Below are 23,962 nucleotides of genomic sequence, written 5' to 3' on the forward strand. Positions count from 1 at the left end.
CTGGGCCTCATTTTGGTCCTAGTCAGGATCCCATTGATGTTTACGTGTGTAATTTTGTTGAATAAGTGGAGAATCTAGAATACTGGACTATCCACTCCACCTCCCTGGATAAGCTCTTTTCTCCTTGATGCAGACCGAGTGGTTCCACCCACAGTGAGTTCTCCTTGAAGGCAAAGGTTAGAAAGCAGTACACTGAGCCTTGCAAAGGCCAACATTCTATACAAACGTAAGGAGTGATTCTTCTCAGTGTGTTTGTATAACATACTCAAGTTTCCACTTGAGCTGAAATGTCTTTTCCAGTTTCCCACATAAACATAGTTTGTTTTGAAGGTTTGGTGAGGGAAAATGAAAGTATTAGATTTATTACAGACATATTCTCTTCTACAAAGCAATCAAGGTCGGAAAGTAGAATTCTAGTTTCAAGGGGAGATTTACTCAGGGCCTCCCACAAAGTTGATGCTCTAGAACTGAGGGGCCCTATGCTACAGGACATTGTGGTTGGGGTATAGAAGTTGGTTTTAACTGGAGGTGGAGGTGAGAGGGAAACCTGCTCTAGCTCTTCTACCCTCTGACACACACACACACACACACACACACACACACACGCACACACACACACTTCATATGCTCACAGGTGAATAGCCAAGAGCATCCTCAGGTGAAAGTAGGGGACAACCACATTTTTTTCCCACAGAAGTTAGCTGCCACTCATAGTTCCACCATTCTGCACCTCTAACTAATAATGCTATCCAACAGTCAGCATTTCTGTCTACCCAAGGAAGGGGTCAGCACTCCAGCCCATCACTTTACAGGTTGACAGCCCTTGGAGTATGACCTGATGCCAAGACTGTCTCTGATTCCTGGAAATCCAAAGGCACCTGGCAAAGGCCCAGTGGTCATGACGTTGCACCCCACCTCCTCTCCTGCATTGTTTGGCTCTTTTTCAGGATTAAGAGAACTGTTTGAGACAATATCCAGCTTCAGTCAGCGCCAGCATGAATCACCTTATTGGTCAGGTCAGTTAGTCCTGACCACCCCACGCTGGCTTAGCTCAGTTCCCAGTCCTCTGGGACTATTGTCAGAAATATTCCAAAAAGGTAAATGTTGCAAGGCAAATAAATGCACAGAAGTTCAAGGTCAGCCATCACTTCCCGGGGGACAGTAGTGAAGTATAAGCCAGATGGTGGGTACTAGGTATAACACTGGACTGTGATAAGGAAACTGGGGTTCTACTTCTGACCCTTACTAGGTCATAAACCTCAAGCAAGCCACTCAACCTTTCTGATCCTTGTCATACAAGCGTAAGAACATCTGATCCCTCAGTTGAATCCTCGGAGTGGCATAATGGGAAGAAGACAAAATGGACACAGGGATTTGTAATAAGCCATTTAAAGGGTATTGAGAGCAAGGTGATACCAGGATGATTGTCCTAGAAGCTACCAGAACTGTAGTAGTTGCAGAGAACTATGAGAGATGATATAAGCTGAACCTAGAATAGGAAAGCTGAAGATTTGGGCTAGATGACAGCAGGGAGGAAACTGGGGAGGATGCTAAGACACGTGGGAAGCAAAGATGGCAGCACTGCTACATTTGCCTTTCCAGAGGGTGACATGAGGGCCAACCACCCCAAGGAAATGCAAAGAGAAAAGGATGACATTCTCTCTGTCCTGAGACGGAAGGTGAATTGCAGGGGAAGAGAGGCTGCTCAAAAGGACACTAGGCAGGGGCTTCCCTGGTGGCGCAGTGGTTGAGAGTCCACCTGCCGGTGCAGGGCACACGGGTTCGAGTCCTGGTCTGGGAGGATCCCGCATGCCACGAGGCAGCTGGCCCCGTGAGCCACAATTACTGAGCCTGCGCGTCTGGAGCCTGTGCTCCGCAGCGGGAGAGGCCGCGATAGTGAGAGGCCCGCGCACCGCGATGAGGAGTGGCCCCCACTTGCCACAACTAGAGAAAGCCCTTGCACAGAAACGAAGACCCAACACAGCCATAAATAAAAATAAATAAATAAATAAATAATAATTTTTAAAAAAAGGACACTAGGCAGCGAGGACCCGCACATTAACCTAGGCCCACAACTGCAGTCACTTGAATCACCGAATCATAGGAAGAAGTTTGATGTGAACTCCAGATCTGAAAGGAAACTGCAATTATCTTGGAGACTGTCTTGGAATGACTTTCAAGAAATATCTTGAAGAAGAACCAGGCTGATAAGAGAAATTTCAAGAAATATCTTGAAGAAGAACCAGGCTGATAAGAAGAGCCAGGTTCTGATAAGAACCAGGCTAATAAGAAATAGGGCTGCGCATGCAGAAAGACAAAGGGGCTGTTCCCTCTCCCTCCTGGGGAATGCAGCCCTGCACCAATAGGCTGTGACCCCATGCAGTTAGAAGCCCCTACATGTGGTCACAGACCCAGCAAAAGCCAGGACGATGGGGGAGGGGGCATCCGTCAGTGAAGGGCTGGGGGTTTACTGACAGGTAATTTAGCTCATTCCTCCTCAGTTCAACAGGCTGTATCCTAGGCACTACCAAGATGAGGAAGACACTAGCCCTTGCCCACCAGGAGCTCTTAGGCCAAAGGGAACTTGGCAAGCCAACAAACCAATATGGAAAGTTTAGAAATGGCTCAGTGGGGGCCGAGGAATGTGCTGGGGATGAGGTCATGTACAGGAAAAAAAAAATGTGCTGGCTGTGGAGATCAATGACTCCCATGCAGATCTTTAATAAACAGATTTTAACTGAGCTTTTTATTATGGAAATTTCAAACTTACAAAAACATTGAGTGAATATTGTACTGAACCGTCAGGTACCCATCACAGAACTTCAACAATGCAGCCCATCTTGTTTATCCGTAACACCCCCCTCCACCTCCCACTGCCACTTTTTCTCCCTCTTCCCTCTTTTCTTCTGGATTATTTTAGAGCAAATCCCAAACCTTAAATAATTTCATCTAGAAACACTTCAGTATGTTACCCCAAGAGATAAGTGCTCATGCGTGCATGAGTGTGCACTCACACTCTCTCTTTTTCTCTCTCTCTCTCTGTCTCTGTCTCTCTCTAAATTGAATTTTACAAATATGGTGGAGCAAAAGGGAGTATTTATGTAAACCATCCAAGAATCTTTCACCATAAAAAGGGGACTGGCTAGCCACAAGAGCCAGAAACCAAAACCAAAACACTACAGAGAGAGAGAGCACGAGAGAGAATGCTGAGACAGTAACAGCTACAGAAATGACTGCTGTGGAATTTGAGAAAACAGTGAGAAGTGGAACTTCTGGAGGGAAAGTAGAAAATTAAGATGACTTTCAGGTGGAAAGAAAAAGGTAAACATGCAGTTGTCAGGGGTTAACAAGAGGTACAGGAAGGAAACACTAGGGAAATTAGTTCTTGTTGAGGAAAAGGATAAAGAGAACACTTAAAGATAGCTAGTTCTGAGGTCACTCAGATTAAAAAAAAAAAAACAGGGTATGATAGGAATAAAAGAAGGTAAATAAATGGCAGTAAAAATTAAAGTCGATTTATTCAACAAACATCGATCAAGTTCCTCCTGTGCAATAGGCTTTTTTTAGTTGGAACCCAAGTCCAAAGAGGCTATGGCATTTGTACATATTATGTTTTAAAATGAATGTCTAGGGCTTCCCTGGTGGCGCAGTGGTTAAGAATCTGCCTACTAATGCAGGGGACACAGGTACAAGCCCTGGTCTGGGAAGATCCCACATGCCATGAAGCAAATAAGCCCATGTGCCACAACTACTGAGCTTGCACTCTAGAGCCCACGAGCCACAACTACTGAAGCTGGCACGCCTAGAGCCCATGCTCTGCAACAAGAGAAGCATCACAATGAGAAGTCCGCGCACCGCAACGAAGAGTAGCCCCCGCTCGCCGCAGCTAGAGAAAGGCCGTGCGCAGCAACGAAGACCCAACGCAGCCATAAATAAATAAATTAATTAATTAATTAATTAATTAATAAAATGAATGTCTAGATGTCAGCAGGAACTGCCACTCCCTTCAAGTAAGATTAGCTCAGATGCCCATCCTGCCTCTACTGGATGTTCAAAGCCCTCCCCATGGTATCTGTGAGCCTCTAGGGGCTTACATTGTCATGGTCACTTCTGATTTCCAATAGACTTGTTCATTACTTGCTGTCCCCATATCCTACCACCCTGCTCTTGGCTTGGGACTTAGCCCTTTTCCACGATAAGCCTTACCAAAGATTTGGCATAGACTTACATCACAGGAACCAGACAGCTTCCAATAGAGTATTAGATAGCCCCACTCACTTCTCACTCTCCCTCAACCTGGATTTTGTTCACTGCTCATTGCACCCTTGGCAGTCTCCTATTCCTCACACCATCTTCCTGGATGCTTTCATCTCTCCCACTCTCCCTTTCCTCACTCTTCTCTTCTCCCCCTCCTCCTGATTTCTATTCCATCCCAAATCAGCAATTAGTACTTCTGTAGTTGTCTCGACTCCTGAAAAACTACGTCCTTAGGGAGTCACCTTACCCCCAAATCATCTCCCAGCCTCCAGCAAGTCTGACATCAACTCTCAGGAGGTCAACATTTTCATCCAGATACAATAGAATGGATGAATGATCAATCAATTAATTAGTTAATTAGAAAAAGCAAAGTGACAGAGAACCTGAGCCAAGAAAAATGAAGCGCCAAAGGAAAGAGAGGAAAACTTGCAAAGGAAACGTTAGAAGACTAAAAGAAAACACACACACACATACACACACACACACATACATGACTAGGGTAAGCAGAGCTTTAACTAAATGAGTACAGTATTTCATGAAATCCTCACAACAATCTTGAGAGATGGTAGCTATCATCCCATTTTATAGGTGAGAAAAATAAGTCTCATGGAAGTTAAGAGCTTCCCCAAGGTTTTATAGCTTGTTAAGTGGTGGAACTTCTCTGGGAATCTTGTAATCTCAAATCTAGCGCTGTCTCCATTACCGCATAAGAACACAGGCTGGAGCTAAAGCTTAGAACTCTCCACAAAGAGAGGATCTGAATGTAACTTGGGCTTAAGAAATAGAGCTGAATTTGAAGAGAGAAATTGGTGTATGAAAGGACTGCTTTGGGACTAATCAAGTTCCTCAGTGGGAGAGGAGCCACCTAAGTTCAGATTTCCAGATTTTTGTTTAAAAGTTGGAAAGGTCATGGAAGTCAACCAGGTTGGGAGAAAAGATACAGTTTTTAGACCTGAACCCTCAAAAGAAAGAATGAAAGCCAAAAAAGGAAAATGTGCACAGGATGCCTCTCCTGTGTGCAGAAAAGGTATGAGGCTGGGGGAGATGTCACATGCATCTTGGGAAAGGAGCTGGGGCAGTGGATAAACAAAAGGTGACCCCTTCAGTGAAGTATTTGTTATCAGCCCATAAGAGGTAGATACAGAGATGTGAATATCTTCTATAAGAACTTTCCAAATCAATCTGAATAATTGCAAAAGCGTATTTGGATGACCTGTATGCCCACTTTATCAGCAGGTGTTAAACAAGGCCTCAGGCACAAGTTTGCACTGGTGTTTTCAACCTCAGTCTCATTGGGGTCAGTCATATCACTACTATAATTATCAGAGACCTATGAGAAAAGAAAAAAAAAAAGGAAGCCTTACCACATAAATGTTCATCGTGAACAAAAGTTTTAAGATAGTTTGAAAAGAGAAGAATGTGAGAGAATTGATTCTTCGTAGGCTTGCTAAAGTCAGGAAACTACCCATACTAGCCAGAACCATATCTGTATTAAAACAGAAATTTATCATAAATAATTTAGATCAATACTGTAGCTCAAGAGAATTTTTCTTTTTTTAAAAAAAGGGTCCATCAGTTATTCAAGTTTAAAAATTACTAGATTGGAGAGAGGGAGATTTATTTAGCTGTCCATGCTAGCTAGCCATCTGAATATAGTAGAATTGAGTATCACAAGCAAAAATGCTAGAGGTCATAAAATTGAAGTGAAAGATTTTATCACTTCTATTCATGCAATGATTGAGGTTGAAATTAATTTCTTAAAACATAGGGAATTGGGTAGAGAAGTGAAGAACCAAAGTAGTGCTCCCCTTTAAAGATTTCAGAAAAGTGAAACATTTTTTTTTTTTTTTTTTTTTTTTTTTTTTTTGCTGTACGCGGGCCTCTCACTGCTGTGGCCTCTCCCGTTGCGGAGCACAGGCTCCGGACACACAGGCTCCGCGGCCATGGCTCGCGGGCCCAGCCGCTCCGCGGCATGTGGGATCTTCCGGGATCGGGGCACGAACCCGTGTCCCCTGCATCGGCAGGCGGACTCTCAACCACTGCGCCACCAGGGAAGCCCTGAAACATTTTTTAATGACATAAAGAGAGCTCTCCAAAGAAATACAGCCAAAGGTTTTCAAGTGTAAAATAGATATTGTCACAAAGGCATTTAAGGGAGAGCACAGACAGCTAAAATCAAGGTAAAGACACTGGGGCAGGAACAGTGAAATCAAAGAACAGATAAAACAGAATGGAGATGATGAGAGCAGAGAAAGGTCACAGAAGAACAAAACTACTCCCTCTGAAAGCTAAAGAAGAGAGAGGATTGCTGCAAGGTTAAAATGGGCAGAATAAGGCACCAAAGAGAGTCTAGAGATAATGGAAGGGTTTAACCAAACTCATCAAGTGGAAGGAAAGATTGAGCAATGAGCTTGGCTGTGGGCTGATGAAGAAACAAGCCATCTGACAGAGGATATCATGGGTCAAGTGGTTCTAAGGGAGCCAGATTTTGAAGCAAGGACACACTTCTGGGTCTGGCCGATGTGCTGCTCAGTTCTTCCAAGCTTTTAAAAACCTAGCCAACCTCACTTTTCCACAGCATACACTTGAGAGGAAGGTGAAGTGACCTGTACAGTGAAACAAGGAGCCAGTGATCATTTAAAAAGGAAAGAGGGCAGATGTTGGGAACTAGACACCACTATCTTTATAAGGACAGAATAGGGAACATGGACTTCCCTGGTGGCACAGTGGTTAAGCATATGCCTGCCGGGCTTCCCTGGTGGCGCAGTGGTTGAGAGTCCGCCTGCCAATGCAGGGGACACGGGTTCGTGCCCTGGTCCGGGAAGATCCCACATGCCGTGGAGCAACTAAGCGCATGTGCCACAACTACTGAGCCTGTGCTCTAGAGCCCACAAGCCATTTCTACTGAGCTTGCATGGCACAACTACTGAAGCCCACACGCCTAGAGCCTGTGCTCTGCAACAAGAGAAGCCACTGCAATGAGAAGCCCGCACACTGCAATGAAGAGTAGCCCCTGCTCACCACAACTAGAGAAAGCCCACGCACAGCAACGAAGACCCAACACAGCCAGAAATAAATAAATTAATTTCAAAAAAAAGAATAGGGGGCTTTTGTAGGAAATTTTCCATTGCATAGCAGAATGCTCAACAAAGTAAAAAAATTTTTTCAGCCATTACTTCTACAAATAAAATTTATGCCCCTCTCTCTCTTCTCCTTCTGGGAGCCCTATAATGCAAATGTTAGTCTGTTTGATGTTGTCCCATATGTTCCTTAAGCTATCTTCAATTTTTAAAATTTTTTTAAATAAATAAATTTATTTATTTATTTTTGGCTGCATTGGGTCTTTGTTGCTGTGCACAGGCTTTCTCTAGTTGCGGTGAGCAGGGGCTACTCTTCATTGCGATGCGTAGGCTCCTCATTGTGGTGGCTTCTCTTGTTGTGGAGCACGGGCTCTAGGCATGCCAGCTTCAGTAGTTGTGGCACACAGGATCAGTAGTCGTGGCTTGTGGGCTCTAGAGTGCAGGCTCAGTAGTTGTGGTGCACGGGCTTAGTTGCTCCGTGGCATGTGGGATCTACCTGGACCAGGGCTTGAACCCATGTCCCCTGCATTGGCAGCCAGATTCTTAATCACTGTGCCACCAGAGAAATCCCTAAATTCTTTTTTCTATTTGCTACTTTGATTGGGTGAGTTCCATGCCTTGTCTTCAAGTTCACTGATTCATTCTTCTTCATCTAATCTGCTTTTGAACCCCTCTAGTGTACTTTTCAGTTCTATTGTTGTCTTCTCCAGCTCTGTGACTTCAATTGGTACTTTCTTATATTTTCCATCTCTTTGTTCAATCACTGTGTTCTTTCATTCTTCTCCCCAGTTCAGTGAGCAATTTTATGACCCTTACTTTGAACTCTTTAACAGATAAATGACATCTGTTTCATTAAGGTTTTTTTCCTGAGGTTTTATCTTGTTCTTTCCTTTGGGAAATATTCTTCTGTTTCTTCATTTTGCTTGACTCTCTGTTTTGGTTTCTATGCAGTAGATTAAAAAAACCACCTCTTCCAGTCTTGAAGGAGTGGCCTCCTGTAGGAGATGAATCTTGTCATTCACCCCTCCCCTAGCTCATAGTTGTCTCTCAGACTTTGGTAATTATTTAAGCAGTCTGTTATATTTTCTTTAGCTCCCAGTAATTGAGGATGTGCCAAGACTTCAGTGTTCAAAAGGGGAGGCTCTCAGCACCTAAATTCAGGCTGATTGAAAGCCAGACTTCCAGCGAGCAGCTTTTAAAAGTATACAAAAATATACAATCCTGTAGGACCACAAGCATAAGCCCTGCTGGCCACCACAGCCAGGCAATCTGGAGGTATCCTCTGGGCAGCAGTCACGAATATAGGGGCTCCAGAAAAGTATATAAGTTCTTCTCTGGGAGATACCAGCAAGCTGGAGTAAGGCCAAGATCACATCTACAGCCTACATTCCTTGAGAGCAGCTCTGTAGGCTACTAGATGTGTGCCCAACACAAAGCCTGCCCCTCAGGCCAGAGCTCCAGCACAGGCAAAGAGGCCTCCTCCACAGAAGGATCATGGGGAGTGCCCCAGTCTGCTCTCTGTACAGTATCCTGCAGGTGGCAGCTTGCCAAGAATCATCACTCCAATTCCTGCAGGACCCAGGAACGCAAGCCCCTCTGGCCACCAGAGCCAGGCAATCAAGGGGCATTCCCTGGGCAATTGCCACAAAACCTGGGGCAACAGACATAAAAACCAGGGTGTCAGATGCATGCAAATCTCCCCTTTAGGGAAGGAACACTGGTGCTTTGAAGCATGACAGAGGGAGAGTGCAAAGTTAACACCTTCCTCTAAGGTCTCTGGAAAGGATTAGAGTCAACCCCTAGATGCATGTTTAATTAGAAGCCTGACCCTCAGGCCACAGCTATTATAATTACCTAATAGGTATCCTTCACAGGAAGACCAAGCTCCTGGGTCTGGGTCTGTGTCCATGAAGACATGAGAGTACCTAGTATAGGCAGGGAAATGGCAAACAACTCAGTGCCACTAGAATTCAAGGCAGGGAATAGCAGAAGATGTGGCTGGAAAGGGGAGGCTCTTGTATGGTCTGCCAAGGAGCTGGGACTTGACTCTGGGTGATTGTTAAAGGAAGGAGCTTTGACATGTTTGCCTTTTAGAAGGCTCATCTTCCTCTTGACTTTGATGTGGAGGATGGTTTGGAGGAGGGGATCAATCCATAGGCAGAGAGACATAAGGATGGAGAGGAGGGAGCATATTTGAAAAAGGTTTGGACAACAAACTCTGTAGGGTTGGATGGTTATTGGTTGTGGGTGGGAGGAGGCCAGGAAGACCCATGGGTTCTGAGTTGCATGACTCAGGGAATTGTGGTTCCATTAAATGAAACAGGGAAACACAGAAGGAGGAGGGAGACGGTGATGAGTTCTTTTTGGATCACGTTGAATTGAAGATAGCAGGCAGATGACTATGACTGGTGATCAGAGGAGAGTTCTGATGTTAGAGCTATAGATTTGGGCATTGTGTTAGGGTCCTGAGGCTGCTGTAACAACTTACCACAAAGCTAATGGCTTAAAACCATACAACTTTTTTCTCTTAGTTTTAGCGGTCAGAGGTCTAAAATCAGTCTGGCTGGGCTAAAGTCAAGGTGTCAGCAGGACTGGTTCCTTCTGGCGGCTCTAGGAGAGAATCCTTTCCTTGCCTTTTCCTGCTCCTAGAGGCCACCTACATTTCTTGGCTGGTGGCCCCTCCTCCATCTTCAAAGCCACCAGTGTAGCATCTTGCTTCAATGTGTGTGGCATCACATTGGTTTCTTCTGCTATAGTCAAGTCTCCCTCTGCCTCCCTTTTATAAGGATACTTGTGATTACACTGGGTCCACACAGATAATCCAGGATAATCTTTGCATCACAAGATCCTTAACTTAATCCCATCTGCAAAGTCCCTTTTGCCAAAAGAGGTAACATTCACAGGTTCCAAAGGTTAGAACCTGGATGTATTGGGGGGTCATTATTCAGCCTACTATAGGTGTTGTCGGCATTAAGTTCATGAGAGTATGTACAGTCAATGGGATGGATGTGTATGGAGAGAAGACATTAGATCAAGAAGAGAGCACTGGGAACATCAAAGTTAAAGGAGTGAATGTTGGAAGAAGGAACTCAAAGGAGATGGAGAAGGAAGTCTGACCAAGAAGGGCAGTACCAGGAAAGAGCTAGTGTCAGGGAGACGGAGAGCCTAGAGTAATAGGGAGGAGGGAGTTGTCAAGAGCTGCAGGTGAAGCTGGATAGGCCATGTGGAGGTCCCTGGGTATCTACTCCATCAGTGGAGTACCGGGATAGAAAACAGATGGCAGTGGATAGCAGTAATGGGCAATAAGGAAGGGTGGGGACGAAGTGAGAGTAGCACTGACATATATACACTACTAAACGTGAAATAGATAGCTGGTGGGAAGCAGCTGCATAGCGCAGGGAGATCAGCTCGGTGCTTTGTGACCACCTAGAGGGGTGGGATAGGGAGGGTGGGAGGGAGAGGCAAGAGGGAAGGGACATGGGGATATATATATATGTATAGCTAATTCACTTTGTTATAAAGCAGAAATGAACACACTATTGTAAAGCAGTTATATTCCAATAAAGACGTTAAAAAGAAAAAGAGAGAGAGGGAAGGAAAAACTGATGGCAGCTAGAAAGCAGTGCAGACTCAGTGGAAGTTATTTTGTTTTATTCTGCTTTGTTTCTAAAAAGATGTGAGTCTGGAGTATGCTTGTGGGCTGAACAGAAAGAGCCCAAAGATGGGAGAGGCTAAATATTTGTGCAAGAGTGGGAATACGTGATAGAATGAGGTCCCAAAATAGGCTGAAGGATATGAACTCCAAGAGCACAGATAAACAAAATTTGAAATAGGCCTATCCTTTGATCCAGCTTCTAGGAATTTATCTTACAAAAAAATCTTATGAAAATGCTCACATAGGAGGAAAAAATGTACAAGATTCTTCAAAGGCAGAAGATTACAAGAGTGTTCAAGGCAACATTGCTTATAACAGGGAAAACTGGAAACAACTTACTTGTCTATCAGCAAAGGATTACTTAAGCTCTGGAGTTGAGACTAGCTTTAAAGTCTTAGAGTGGAAAGGTTTCCCTGTGTATGATATGATTTACAGACATCATAAAGAAAGGTATTACAGAATAGATAATAAAATATACAGTTTCTATAGACCCCATAATCAAGTAGATACTTGAAAAAAAAACATTTCTAGTCTACCTAATATATAAAGAATTCCTTCAAATGCTTTTTTTTTTTTCTTCTGTACGCGGGCCTCTCACTGTTGTGGCCTCTCCCACTGCGGAGCACAGGCTCCGGACGCGCAGGCTCAGCGGCCATGGCTCACGGGCCCAGCCACTCCACGGCATGTGGGATCTTCCCAGACCAGGGCACGAACCCGTATCCCCTGCATCGGCAGGCGGACTCTCAACCACTGCGCCACCAGGGAAGCCCCTTCAAATGCATTTTTAAATGACAGCCTAACAGGAAAATGGTCAAAAGCTATAAACTAGCATTTCAGAGAAAAAAATCAAACAGCTAATAAGTATATATTTTTGTAATCAATGTCATTAGAGATGAGAGATATGCAATGAGATACCATCATTTTGTCTATAAGATCAAAAATATTAGAAAGATTGTTATCTGTTGTTGGTAAGTTTATGGAGAAAAGGACATTCTCAAACAGGGTTGAAGGAATTTAAATATATACAAGTTTTATAGAGAAATTTGGTAGTATTTATCAAAATATTTAATGTACCTGACTTTTAACTTAGCAATTCCACTTCTAAGAATCTATCTTATAGAAATACTGTATACATACACAAGAAATTATGAACAAGTGTGTGTTTTACTGGTTCATACATTTTTACTTACCTGGAATGGTGAAAATTTGGACATGACCTGAATGTCCAATACAAGAAGAGCAGCTAAATACACTCTGTAACATGTGTATAATGGAATACTGGGCAGCTATTCAAAAGAAAGAATTAGATCTAGATGTAGTAAATTATATGGAAGTAGGTTTATAATATTTAAGTAAACAAGCAAAAAAAAATAGCTTAATTCCAGGTATAGCATGATCCCATTTTTGGAAACAAAAACTATTTCTGTGTACTAGACAAAATAAGGACTTGATAATACACACATCACCACGGATGAATCTCAGATGTATTATGCTAAATGAAAGAAGCCACTCAAAAAGTCGCACATTGTGTATTCTGTTTATATGACACAAATATAAATATATTTGCTCTGGAAAAAGCAAAAGCAAAATTATAGGAACAGAAAACAGATCAGTGGTTGAGAGGGCTGAGCGTTGGAAAGATTGTCATTATAAAGGGGCATGAGGGAAGTTTTTTTGGGGTGATGGAAATGTTCCACATCTCAACTATGGTGATGGTTCCACAATTATGTGCGTTTGTACATTTGTAGGCTACAAAAGGTGAATTTTACTGTATGTGAATTATACTCCAGTAAATCTGACTTTTTTAAAAGTTCATAAAGATTCCCAGCAAGCTGTTAATAATAGTTACCCCTTGGAGAATGGGACTGGGGAATATGGGAAGGGAAGCATCTTTAACTTTTTATACACTGTATAATTTGGATTATTTTTAATAAGCATACACTACTTTTGGAATTTTGGAAAGGGTTTGAATAAGCATGGCATACACACACAATGGAACACTATACAGCTATTAGAAACAGATTTACATGTACTGACACATAAAGGCATTCACAAGCACTGTTAAGCAGAGAAACACAAATTACACAAAAATATACAATCATAGTTTTGGAAAAATACAATAAAATTTTGTGTATACATATATGTTTAGGTATATATGAGGATGTGTATGTCTCTGTGCGTGTGTGTGCATGTGCACAAACCAGGATTTCGTCCAAATATTTAACAGTAATTTAACAGTATTTACTTTTGAGGAGTAGTATCACTGTGGGTTTGTGGAGGGGACTACTTTTATTTTTAACTTTGGCTGAATTGTTGTGAGGGTATATCATTTCTATAATTATAAAAAGCATTATGTTTTTAAAATAACATAACTGAAGAGGTTGCTTTGTCTAAAAGGAGGACTATCCATTCTCTGAGAGTGGAAGCAAGATATGGACAGTTATAGAAAACTTCGTAGGTTGGACAGCAGATAGAAGAGTCAGTAACTTTGGTCTCAGTTTTGTCAGTAAAATAGGTTATCTGATGAGAGTGCAGGGGAGCAAATGTTGGGGAGGGTAGGGAGTTTAAGTAAAATGCAAAGATCTGGAATAAGTTTTAAGAGGTATGATGAGGAAGGACATTGAGGGTAAATGAAAACGATTGTCGAGGATGGAGGTTACAAATGCCCTTAGGGGCTGGGCCATAAGGTGAGTGTGATAGGGGCCAAGAGGTGGCTTCAGCAAACTGGGGTGGTCAGGATTATCCAAAATGGGTCCTGGTGACTGTCACAGCCCAGTGTCACCGAGACCCCAAGAGAAGGCAGAAGTATAACTTTTTAGATGAAGTCATCCAATCGAAAATATTGGCAACTAGTTACATGCTGCTTCAAATGCTGTCCAGGCCAAACAAAACCTGACAGCCCATGGCAGGGGGGGTTTGTATGTGAGTGTGTGTGTGGTGTTGTTGTTTTTCCCGGACTTTTTATAGCTGAACATCTTCTTCTTCTTTTTTATACTTTTTAAAAAATTAATTTATTTATTTATTATTTATTTTTATTTTTGGCTGTGTGGGTCTTCATTTCTGTGCGAGGGCTTTCTCTAGTTGCGGCGAGCAGTGGCCACTTTTCATCGCGGTGCGCAGGACTCTCACTGTCACGGCCTCTCTTGTTGCGGAGCACAGGCTCCAGATGCGCAGGCTCAGTAGTTGTGGCTCATGGGCCCAGTTGCTCCGCAGCATGTGGGATCCTCCCAGACCAGGGCTCGAACCTGTGTCCCCTGCATCGGCAGGCAGATTCTCAACCACTACGCCACCAGGGAAGCCCATAGCTGAACATCTTTTAACTCAGCTTGTTTCAGGGGAAAGTGAGATAAAATTCAAAACAGTAACAAAAAAAAATCATTTCTCAGTTGTGATGTTCAAAACAGCCATTTAAAAAAAAATAACAGAAACAATAGTTTTGAAATTCAAGCTTTTATTGCCGAGAGCCAGTTTCCTGAGAGTGAAAAGGGCTTTCAGTCTTCTAAAAAGTTCCTCTAAAATATCGAGAACGGGAGCCTGGCTCTGTCAGAGTCCATAAGAGAAGGAATTCTCCAAGCTATAGGAGCAATTTTCCCTCAAGGAAAGAGTTGGGCTACTTGGTTGGCAGGAGCAATAGGAGACAAGAGGAGGAATATCAGGCAGGAGAGTGGCTCCTAAATTACCTGGATAGTTCTGGCGGGGAGGAGCAGGGCCCTTATGACCTGTTTCCCTGCCGAACACCTGGGAGGAAGCAGCCTCTTCCAAGCCCTTTGCCAGCACTGGGCAGCTGTATCTGAGTAGCAGCCTCACTAGGACGAATCTAGACAGAAAGAAGGACTGAGTGAGCCTCATCTTTGACAAGCCTCTCTGACCTTCAGGAGGCCTGGATGGTACCAGAATTTCCCACAGGCCTTGGAGAAGATGGAGAAGATGAGGGGAGGGCTGGCCCACAAGCCAAGGTGTCACCATGGTGAGGGCTGAAATGGCCCCGTAGTTGAGGGCTTCGGGGTGGACTGTCCAAGTCACAGCAGACCTCAGGGAGATCTACATGGCCAGTGGGTGCTGAGGTGTGGTGTGACCCCACCTCATTTGTATCAAGCAATAAGAACAAGCATTTCTGTGGTGCTCAGGCACACTGAAATTAGAGCCCAGGTGAACTAATGTTGGATTTCTCCTGGCTGGGCACTGGAGGAACAAGTGTGAAGCGGAGATGAGGGTATTTGTAAAGGAATGAGCCCAATTACCCAATGAACAGACTAAATCCATACTTGAGGCACCAGCTATGCAGGGGTACACAAAAATGAAAAAAAAAAGTTGAAGAATATTTTATTCTCCCCCCACTTCCTCCCTACCTCCTCTCCAAAACAAACAAAGAACAACAAAAATAAGTCGCCATGAGAAACACATCAGAAACTGGATTCATTTATACTTTTTTTTTTTAATTTATTTTTGGCTGTGTTGCTTTTTCATTGCTGCACACAGGCTTTCTCTAGTTGAGGCGAGTGGGGGCTACTCTTCATTGCAGTGCGCGGGCTTCTCACTGCAGTAGATTCTCTTGTTGTGGAGCACGAGCTCTAGGCGCATGGGCTTCAGTAGTTGTGGCACGTGGGCTCAGTAGTTGCGGCTCGTGGGGTCTAGAGCCCAGGCTCAGTAGTTGTGGCACACGGGCTTAGTTGCTCTGCGGCATGTGGGATCTTCCCGGACCAGGGCTCAAACCCGTGTCCCCTGCATTGGCAGGAGGATTCTTAACCACTGCGCCACCAGGGAAGCCCCTCTTTATACTTTTTGAATTACATCTAGGACAAGGGCACCATAGTTTTTTCAGCGCCTAGGTCATCTAATCTGGCCCTGATTTTCAGGTGAGTAACTGAGATCCCATCTGGATGAGATAAGAAACAAAAGGTGCTGAAAACAAGAAGACAATAAAAGGCTCAAGCGTTCAGGGTCTCCATGGGGTCAGTGACCTGGCATGGTAGGAGGGAGGCGGTAAGGAAGGTTGTGGTCAGATCCCCTTGAGGGCAGGCTCTAGGCTGTGGCCACGGAGGTAGGTGACTAAGTGAAGCTGGAGAAGGGAACAAGGTTACTGACAAAATCACCAGGATAAAAAGGGTTGTAGGATAAAGAAGAGGACCATGAGCCAGGGGCCCGTCTCAGGGAAAGCCAGAGAGCATCCCAAGGCTGAGCGGATGCCAGATGCAGTCAGTTCAGTGACTATAACCTGTCATTCACATGTTTCTATAACTGGACCTTCATCTAATGCAGCCCCATAGGCAAGTTACATTGAATAATGGGTTTACACGGAATACTGATATAATTACACATTGATCTGCATATGCAATAGTAACTCTTTATACTGCTTACTTTGTTTCCTCTTAAACACATCTAAACTTCTCCTTCCCAATTTTTCAGTTGACAAAGGAAATATATTCTGAAAATTTTGTTTTTAAGCAGTTAAAGTTGGACCCCAGCTGCCATGGGAGACTGCTCTGTGCATTTTTACTTGACATTCAAAATGAGGTTGCAAAGAAAGCATTTTATTCAACATAAATGCTGCTCTTTTTTTTTTTTTCCTTAAGTCTCCAGAGAAAAATTACTACCCAGGAATGGGGTTTTTTTAAACTTGTTTTCATTTTCCCTGTGCCAGACTAAGTATTCCTGAGAGAAAACAGACCTTTTCAAGGAATCCAGACTCAGTGCCACAATATCCAATTCTGAGTGAATTAACATTTTTTTCCCACTGATATGAATAGAAAACAGACTATAAGAGAACCTGTTGACTCCTAGTTAATCTTTAGTTCTACAACAGCATTAGGCTGTCATTTCTCCTTAACGATTTAAGTATCTGATACTAAGCTTTCTTGTCAAATAAACGAAAAGTCTGGCTTTATTCTGTCTTGAGGTTTGTAGCTAAATATTTATCTCTGGTCTGAAGAAAGAGGGGGAAATCCAGTTGGTTGTAGTAGAATGAATTCCCGCACACATCCTCAGGAACTACGCAAGATGGTGACACAATTACTGCCATTTTAAATGCTCGGGTCTGCTGAGTAAGGGAGGTTCTTTTTGTCTTCCCAACAATGTTCACTTACTTTTCTTTAATTTTTATTTTACTTTGCTAATCAAGACTTCTGTGAGATCTGAGGCTGCATTGGATCTAATTTAGGAATTTGTGGGGTGCAGGGAGTCCTTTGAAAATGAAAGCAAACAGTTTATATCGTTGGTGTGATGGAGTAAGTGCTCAATTACCCATGTAGATAGAGAGGGGATATTTAGGAAAATATAATACAATATATGATATAAAAATCCTTTTTATTTAATGTGAACTCTTGTCCAGATATATCACACAGCACCGTGACTGCAAATTGCTCACAGGGTCTGGAGGGAGATATTGCCAGACTTGCCTCCCTATCTCCTTGCAATATTCAAAACTGGTAGAGAGGGGCTTCCCTGGTGGCACTGTGGTTGAGAGTCCACCTGCCGATGCAAGGGACACGGGTTCGTGCCCCAGTCCGGGAAGATCCCACATGCCGCGGAGCGGCTGGGCCCATGAACCATGGCCGCTGAGCCTGCGTGTCCAGAGCCTGTGTTCCACAACGGGAGAGGCCACAACAGTGAGAGGCCCGCGTACCGAAAAAACAAAAAAAAAACAAAAAGAAAACCTGGTAGAGAGGGGTCTTTTGTGGTATGGAAACTCTTCAAAATTCTGAGAACTATTAGGGTCTCCTGAGTAGGAAGGTTTCTGTTACACTTTAAACCGGGTGCATTATTTTCCTATTGATGCTATAACAAATTACCACAGACATGGTGGCTTTGAAAAAACACAGATTGACTGTCTTAAGTCCTGGAGGTCAGATGTCCGAAATCAGTCTCATGAGTCAAATCAAGATGTTGACAGGGCTGTGTTTCCTTTCTGGAGTCTCTAGAAGAAATTCCATTTTCTCACCTTTTCCAGCTTTTAGAGGTCACTTGCATCCTCCACCTTCAAAACATATCACTCCAGGGGCTTCCCTGGTGGCGCAGTGGTTGAGAGTCTGCATGCCCATGCAGGGGACACGGGTTTGAGCCCTGGTCCAGGAGGATCCCACATGCCGCGGAGCAACTAGAGCCCGTGAGCCACAACTACTGAGCCTGCGCTCTAGAGCCCGCGAGCCACAACTGCTGAGCCTGTGCGTCTGGAGCTTGTGCTCCTTAACAAGAGAGGCCGCAACAGTGAGAGGCCCGCACACCGCGATGCAGAGTGGCCCCCGCTCGCTGCAACTAGAGAAAGCCCATGCACAGAAATGAAGACCCAACACAGCCAAAAAAAAATTTTTTTTAATAAATAAATAAATATTTTTTAAAAACCCACATCACTCCAACTTCTGCTTCTGTCATCACGTCTCCTTCTTCTGACTTTGATCCTCTAGCTTCCCTCTTATAAGAACCCAATACGTTGGGAGCACCTGGATAATCCAGGGTCATCTTCACATCTCGAAATCTTAAGTCAATCACATCAGCACAATCCCTTTTGCCATATAAGGTACTATGCTCACGGGTTTCAGGGATTAGGATGAGGATGTCGTCCAGCCTGCCACACCAGCTAGGCCCGTGTTTCCTCAAACCTGGGACTGAGCCTGGTCTTTGGTCACCACGGCAGACTGAACCTGGGCCAGGGCTCTGTAACACCCCCCAGCCAGTGCACCTTCTGCTAGATCCTTCCCCAATTCCACAACCCGCTTCTGCTCCAACTCATCCAAGAGCAGCCAGGGCATAGTTGAACAGCCGTGGAGAAGAGCTCTTCAGTTAGTGCAAAAAACCCACAAAAGCATTTCAACCTAAACGAAACAGATATGGTGAATGAGCATGAATGATGATATAATCAAAATGTACTTTTATTTTTGCCTCCCACAGTCTTTTCAAGATTTGTTCAGGGATTCCTGCCTCCATGAATGTGTCTCAGTGAGGGCGCTGTTAGCATTTCAAGTGGGACAATTCTTTTTTTTTTTTTTTTTTTTTTGCAGTACACGGGCCTCTCACTGCTGTGGCCTCTCCCATTGCGGAGCACAGGCTCCAGACGCGCAGGCTCAGCGGCCATGGCTCACGGGCCCAGCCGCTCCGCGGCATGTGGGATCTTCCCAGACCAGGACACGAACCCGCGTCCCCTGCATCGGCAGGTGGTCTCTCAACCACTGTGCCACCAGGGAAGTCCCAAGCAGGACAATTTTTGGAATACCTAGCATTCCAGGTCTTTGCCCTCTAAATGCCAGTAGCACCCTCACCACTAAGCATTATAACAATCAAAACGCACTCCTACAAACTTCCTCCTGATCCTTAGGGAGGTGGGATTCGCAGAAAACTGAGGCAGGCCCCTGACTCATCTGTTCCCTCTCAGGGCCTCAGGGAGCAATAGTTTTATGTTCCCTTTAGGTCACGCAGTCTCTATTCAGCAGTTAGGATGCCTGATCAATACAAACATTGAAATTCTGGTGGATTTAGGGCTCTGCTGGAGAAATCTGCTATGGGGTCAACTTCCCCCTTATCCCCCTCAGGGCCCCAGTTTGCTAACTCGAGTGGGGAAGGATCAGAGAAAGGGGGTCAGAGAGAATTCCCAAGTTTCTTGCTGATGGCTTGATCACAACTGACTTTTCCTTTTGTGGGTTTTTCGGAGAGTCCCATCACTGGGAATTTCTGGTACAACTCTCAGGAAGTATGGAATGCATTCCATTCTCAAGGCAATTCCCCCTCCATCCCTGCCATGGCACCCTCCCCCAGCCTGCCAACCCCCAGGGTTCACCTCCCACTGGGGTAAAGTGTCATGAGTCAAGGAGCTGCTTCTCCATTTCTGCAAATGATGATCATGATGGGGCCTCCACTTGGAATGTCACGTCTATGGCATCTTTGTACCTAGTTGACACTTCCATTGCAACATTCTATTGTGAGAAGGAATTAAGAGAATCATTTCAAAACAAATCAGTAGAGCTGATTCTTCAATGACTAGAGAACCTCTGGGTCTCTGAGTTTTCACAACATTGTGAAGTACATACAATTTATTTTTATAATCCAATACCTTTTCAACCTGAATGTTGAAGATACTTAAAATGCCGCTTGTCTGGAAGAGTGTTCAGGAAGTTTTTTTTTCTCCCCATTAAAATGCTGTTTTTCTCTTTTCCACTAAATCTTTTTTTTTTTTTTTTTTTTTTTTTTTTTGCGGGCCTCTCACTGTTGTGGCCTCTCCCGTTGCGGAGCACAGGCTCCGGACGCGCAGGCTCAGCGGCCATGGCTCACGGGCCCAGCCGCTCCGCAGCATGTGGGATCTTCCCGGACCGGGGCACGAACCCGGGTGCCCTGCAGTGGCAGGCGGACTCTCAACCACTGCGCCACCAGGGAGGCCCTCCACTAAATCTTAAAAGCTCTTATTCCCGCTGCTTTATGTTCCAGTCCCTTCAAAATGGAGGCTTGGGACCCACAGAAAACTTCTCATTGTTGTTCTTTCTTTTTTTTACTTTAAGGAATATCTGGAACACAGAGGAGTGACTGACTCAAATATGATGAAAATATAATGACCTGCTTCATAGTAACTACTAGTGCATGTAGCTTACAAAGTGTCATCATGTAGGTTTTCTCCTTTGATCCTTATGAGGCAAGGATGAGGCAGGTCCCATTTTACAGACGAAATAAGCGAAGCCCAGGCAGAAAAGAAGGGAGAACTAACATTTAGTGAGTACTGTTATGTACTAGGTGGTTTTTTTATACATTTATCATCTCATTTAGTGTCCTTAGTGAACATAGAGGATAGATATTATCATCGTCCCCAGGAAACTGAGGCTCAGAAAGATTTTTACCCTAAGTCACACAGCCAGTACATTTGCTTTTTGCTGTACCATATATTTAATCTTCTCTCCTTTTTTTTTTAAATTAACTTATTTATTGTTGGCTGTGTTGGTTCTTCCTTGATGCACACAGGCTTCCTCTAGTTGCTGCAAGTGGGGGCTACTCTTCATTGCTGTGTGTGGGCTTCTCATTACAGTGGCTTCTCTTGTTGCGGAGCACAGGCTCTAGGCACATGGGCTTCAGTAGTTGTGGCATGCGAGCTCAGTAGTTGCAGCTCGCGGGCTCTAGAGCAACAGGCTCAGTTGCTCTGAAGCATGTGGGATCTTCCCGGACCAGGGCTCAAACCCGTGTCCCCTACATTGGCAGACAGATTCTTAACCACTGCACCACCAGGGAAGCCCCTAATCTGCTCTCTTGAATTAGAACTTGATCAGTTACCCATAAAATGCTTTCATATTCACCCTAAATGGGAAAAAAGAAAAGGTCTGGGTGTTTTTGTCTGTCTGTTTTACTGGATTCTAATGCCAGCAGAAAGCCAGATGGCCAGAAAGAGTAGACTTTTATGGTTCCCAATTTTGACATTTAAGAGTGAATGAAAAGGAACATGAGTTTGAGGAAATAGCAGTGCGAGGCATTGCACTTTGTAAAACGATTACTTTGAGACCAATCAAGCCAAGATAAACACTGAATCATTTCAACCGAGACAAACCCAATCCCATCTCTACATTGCACTCTGGGGAGCCCAGAGCACGAAGCTCACAGGACTGGTAGTAGAGGGTTACGTCCTGGAGCACCCTGTAAACATTTCCAGGACCTTCTTTGCCCTTTGTCAACTGTACATTGAACAGCTTCCTCAGCCCATGGGGCACTTTCTTTCGCAGACCTCCTGCTGGGCAGGGCCTTCCACCCACTATTTCTCTCTTTACCTATCATTTGGGGAAAGCCCTCTTCCCTCCCTCTGTTGCAGAGTTCTGTTCTGCTCTGAGTATTCAGGCCTTCCTGAGCCCTTTGTCCCCTGAAGTTTCATAGCTCGTGCTGACTCCTCCATCCAGTATAGCACTTCATAACGTGTGGTATTCCCTGCTGTTATGTACGTTCCATTATTACTACAATCAAGCCTTTATAAATCGTTGAGTTGTGGGAAAGAACTGTGTAATGCAAGTTCAGATGATGATGTTTTACTGGACACAGGAGATTCTTGAAAAAAAAACAAAGAGCATAAATATTTAGCAACAGTGATGTGGCTACCCATACAGTAGCACCCTACATGGGAGAGTCTGGCTAGCACTGTGCAGAGGACCCTATCTAAGAGGATGAAGTGATTATTGTACGTAAATAATGCGGGAGAATTAAGAAAAGGACAAGGCAAGCCTCAAAACTGAATGGCTCCCCAGAAGGAAACCTCTCTTCTCTGAACTCTGTAACCTCACTTCAAAGCAATTTAGTGGTGCCAGTAATTCTATGGCTGGTCAGTATGAGCATAATGAACTTCTTGCTTTTAGAACAATTGATGATGGAGTAAAGCACCCGGGATCAAGGTAAGAACTCATCTGTGGCTATTTTGCTTCAAAGTGGCTAAAACAGATGGTGGGTTTACAAAAGCAGGTCTGCACTGTCCAGGGATGGACTTCACTACTGCCCAAGTGAGGCTCTTTCAGATTGCCAGGGAAAAAGGCTCGGATGTCCTGCCTTCAATGATAGGTTTTTGATTTGGGGTTTTTTTCTTTAAACTCATAACAGTCTCTTTATTGATAACTCTCTTGGAACTAAACCTGCTTCCCATATCATTACATCCAGGTCAGTTCTACAATCTTTTGATGCTCAATGTTGTTTTGTATTCTCCTATTTTAGATTTTGCTTCTTAACTTTATTATTTTATTGTATTTTTTATTAGGTAACTTTGATGTGTAGAACATTATATTTCTACTTCTGTCTTCCCTACAACGTGCTCATCACCAAAAATTTATTTTCCATCCATCACCATACAGTTGATCCCTTTTACCCATTTTACCCTCCCTCCCATCCCTTTCCCTTCCCCTTAACCACTATTCTGTTCTCTGTAATGATGGGGCTTTGTGACTAAAACAAAAGAGTAAAGACCCAAAGGCTGGTGTGTAGGTAGAACCTCAGGCTCTGAAGTGAGGCTCATTCAAATACAGGCTCTCTCATCCGTGAACTGTGTGTAAATTATTTAACCTCCCTCAGCATTCATTTTGTCAGCTGTTAAATGGGAAGATGAATATCTAACTTTAAAAAATTAATTAAATAAAACAACTGGTAAAGCACTTAATACTGTGGCTGGTTCAGTGTGAGCTCTTTCATCAAAAAAAACATCATTAGGGACTTCCCTGGTGGTGGCACAGTGGTTAAGAATCCGCCTGCCAATGCAGGGGGACACGGGTCCGAGCCCTGGTCCGGGAAGATCCCACATGCCGTGGAGCAACTAAGCCCGTGTGCCACAACTACTGAGCCTGCGCTCTAGAGCCCACGTGCCACAACTACTGCAGCCCACGTGCTTAAAGCCTGTGCTCCGCAACAAAGAGAAGCCACCACTCCCGCAACTAGAGAAAGCCCGTGCACAGCAACGAAGACCCAACGCAGCCAAAAACTAAATACATAAAATTTTTAAAGTAAAAAAACATCATTAGGAAAATGAATAGGCAAGCTACAGGTTGGAAAAATACATAGAGTGTATTTATCTGAAAAAGTATTCATACCCAGAATATACACAGAACTGCTACAAGTCAAAAACAGATGAACCACTCAGTTTTTTTTTTTTAATGGATAAGAAACTTGGACAGACACTTCACAAAAGAAGAAATACAAATGGACGTTAACACATGCAAAAGTACTCAACATCATTAATCTTCAGGGAAATGCATATTAAAGCTACAGTGAGATACCGTTTCCACCCAATAAAATGACTAAAATCAAAAAGACTGATGACACTAAATGTTGACAGTGATACAGAGCAACTAGAATTCTCATCTATGGCTGTTAGGAGTGTAAAATGGTATAATCACTTTCGGAAACAGACTCGCAGTTTCTCATAAATGTAAATATGCATTAATCCTATGACCCAGAAATTCCATTCTGTTGTATTTACCCAAGAAAATTAAAACATATACCCACCAAAAGATATGAACATGAATGTTTGTAGCAGCCT

The sequence above is a fragment of the Mesoplodon mirus genome (genome assembly GCF_964341445.2).
Source record: "Mesoplodon mirus genome assembly, chromosome: 8".
NCBI lineage: Eukaryota > Metazoa > Chordata > Mammalia > Artiodactyla > Ziphiidae > Mesoplodon > Mesoplodon mirus.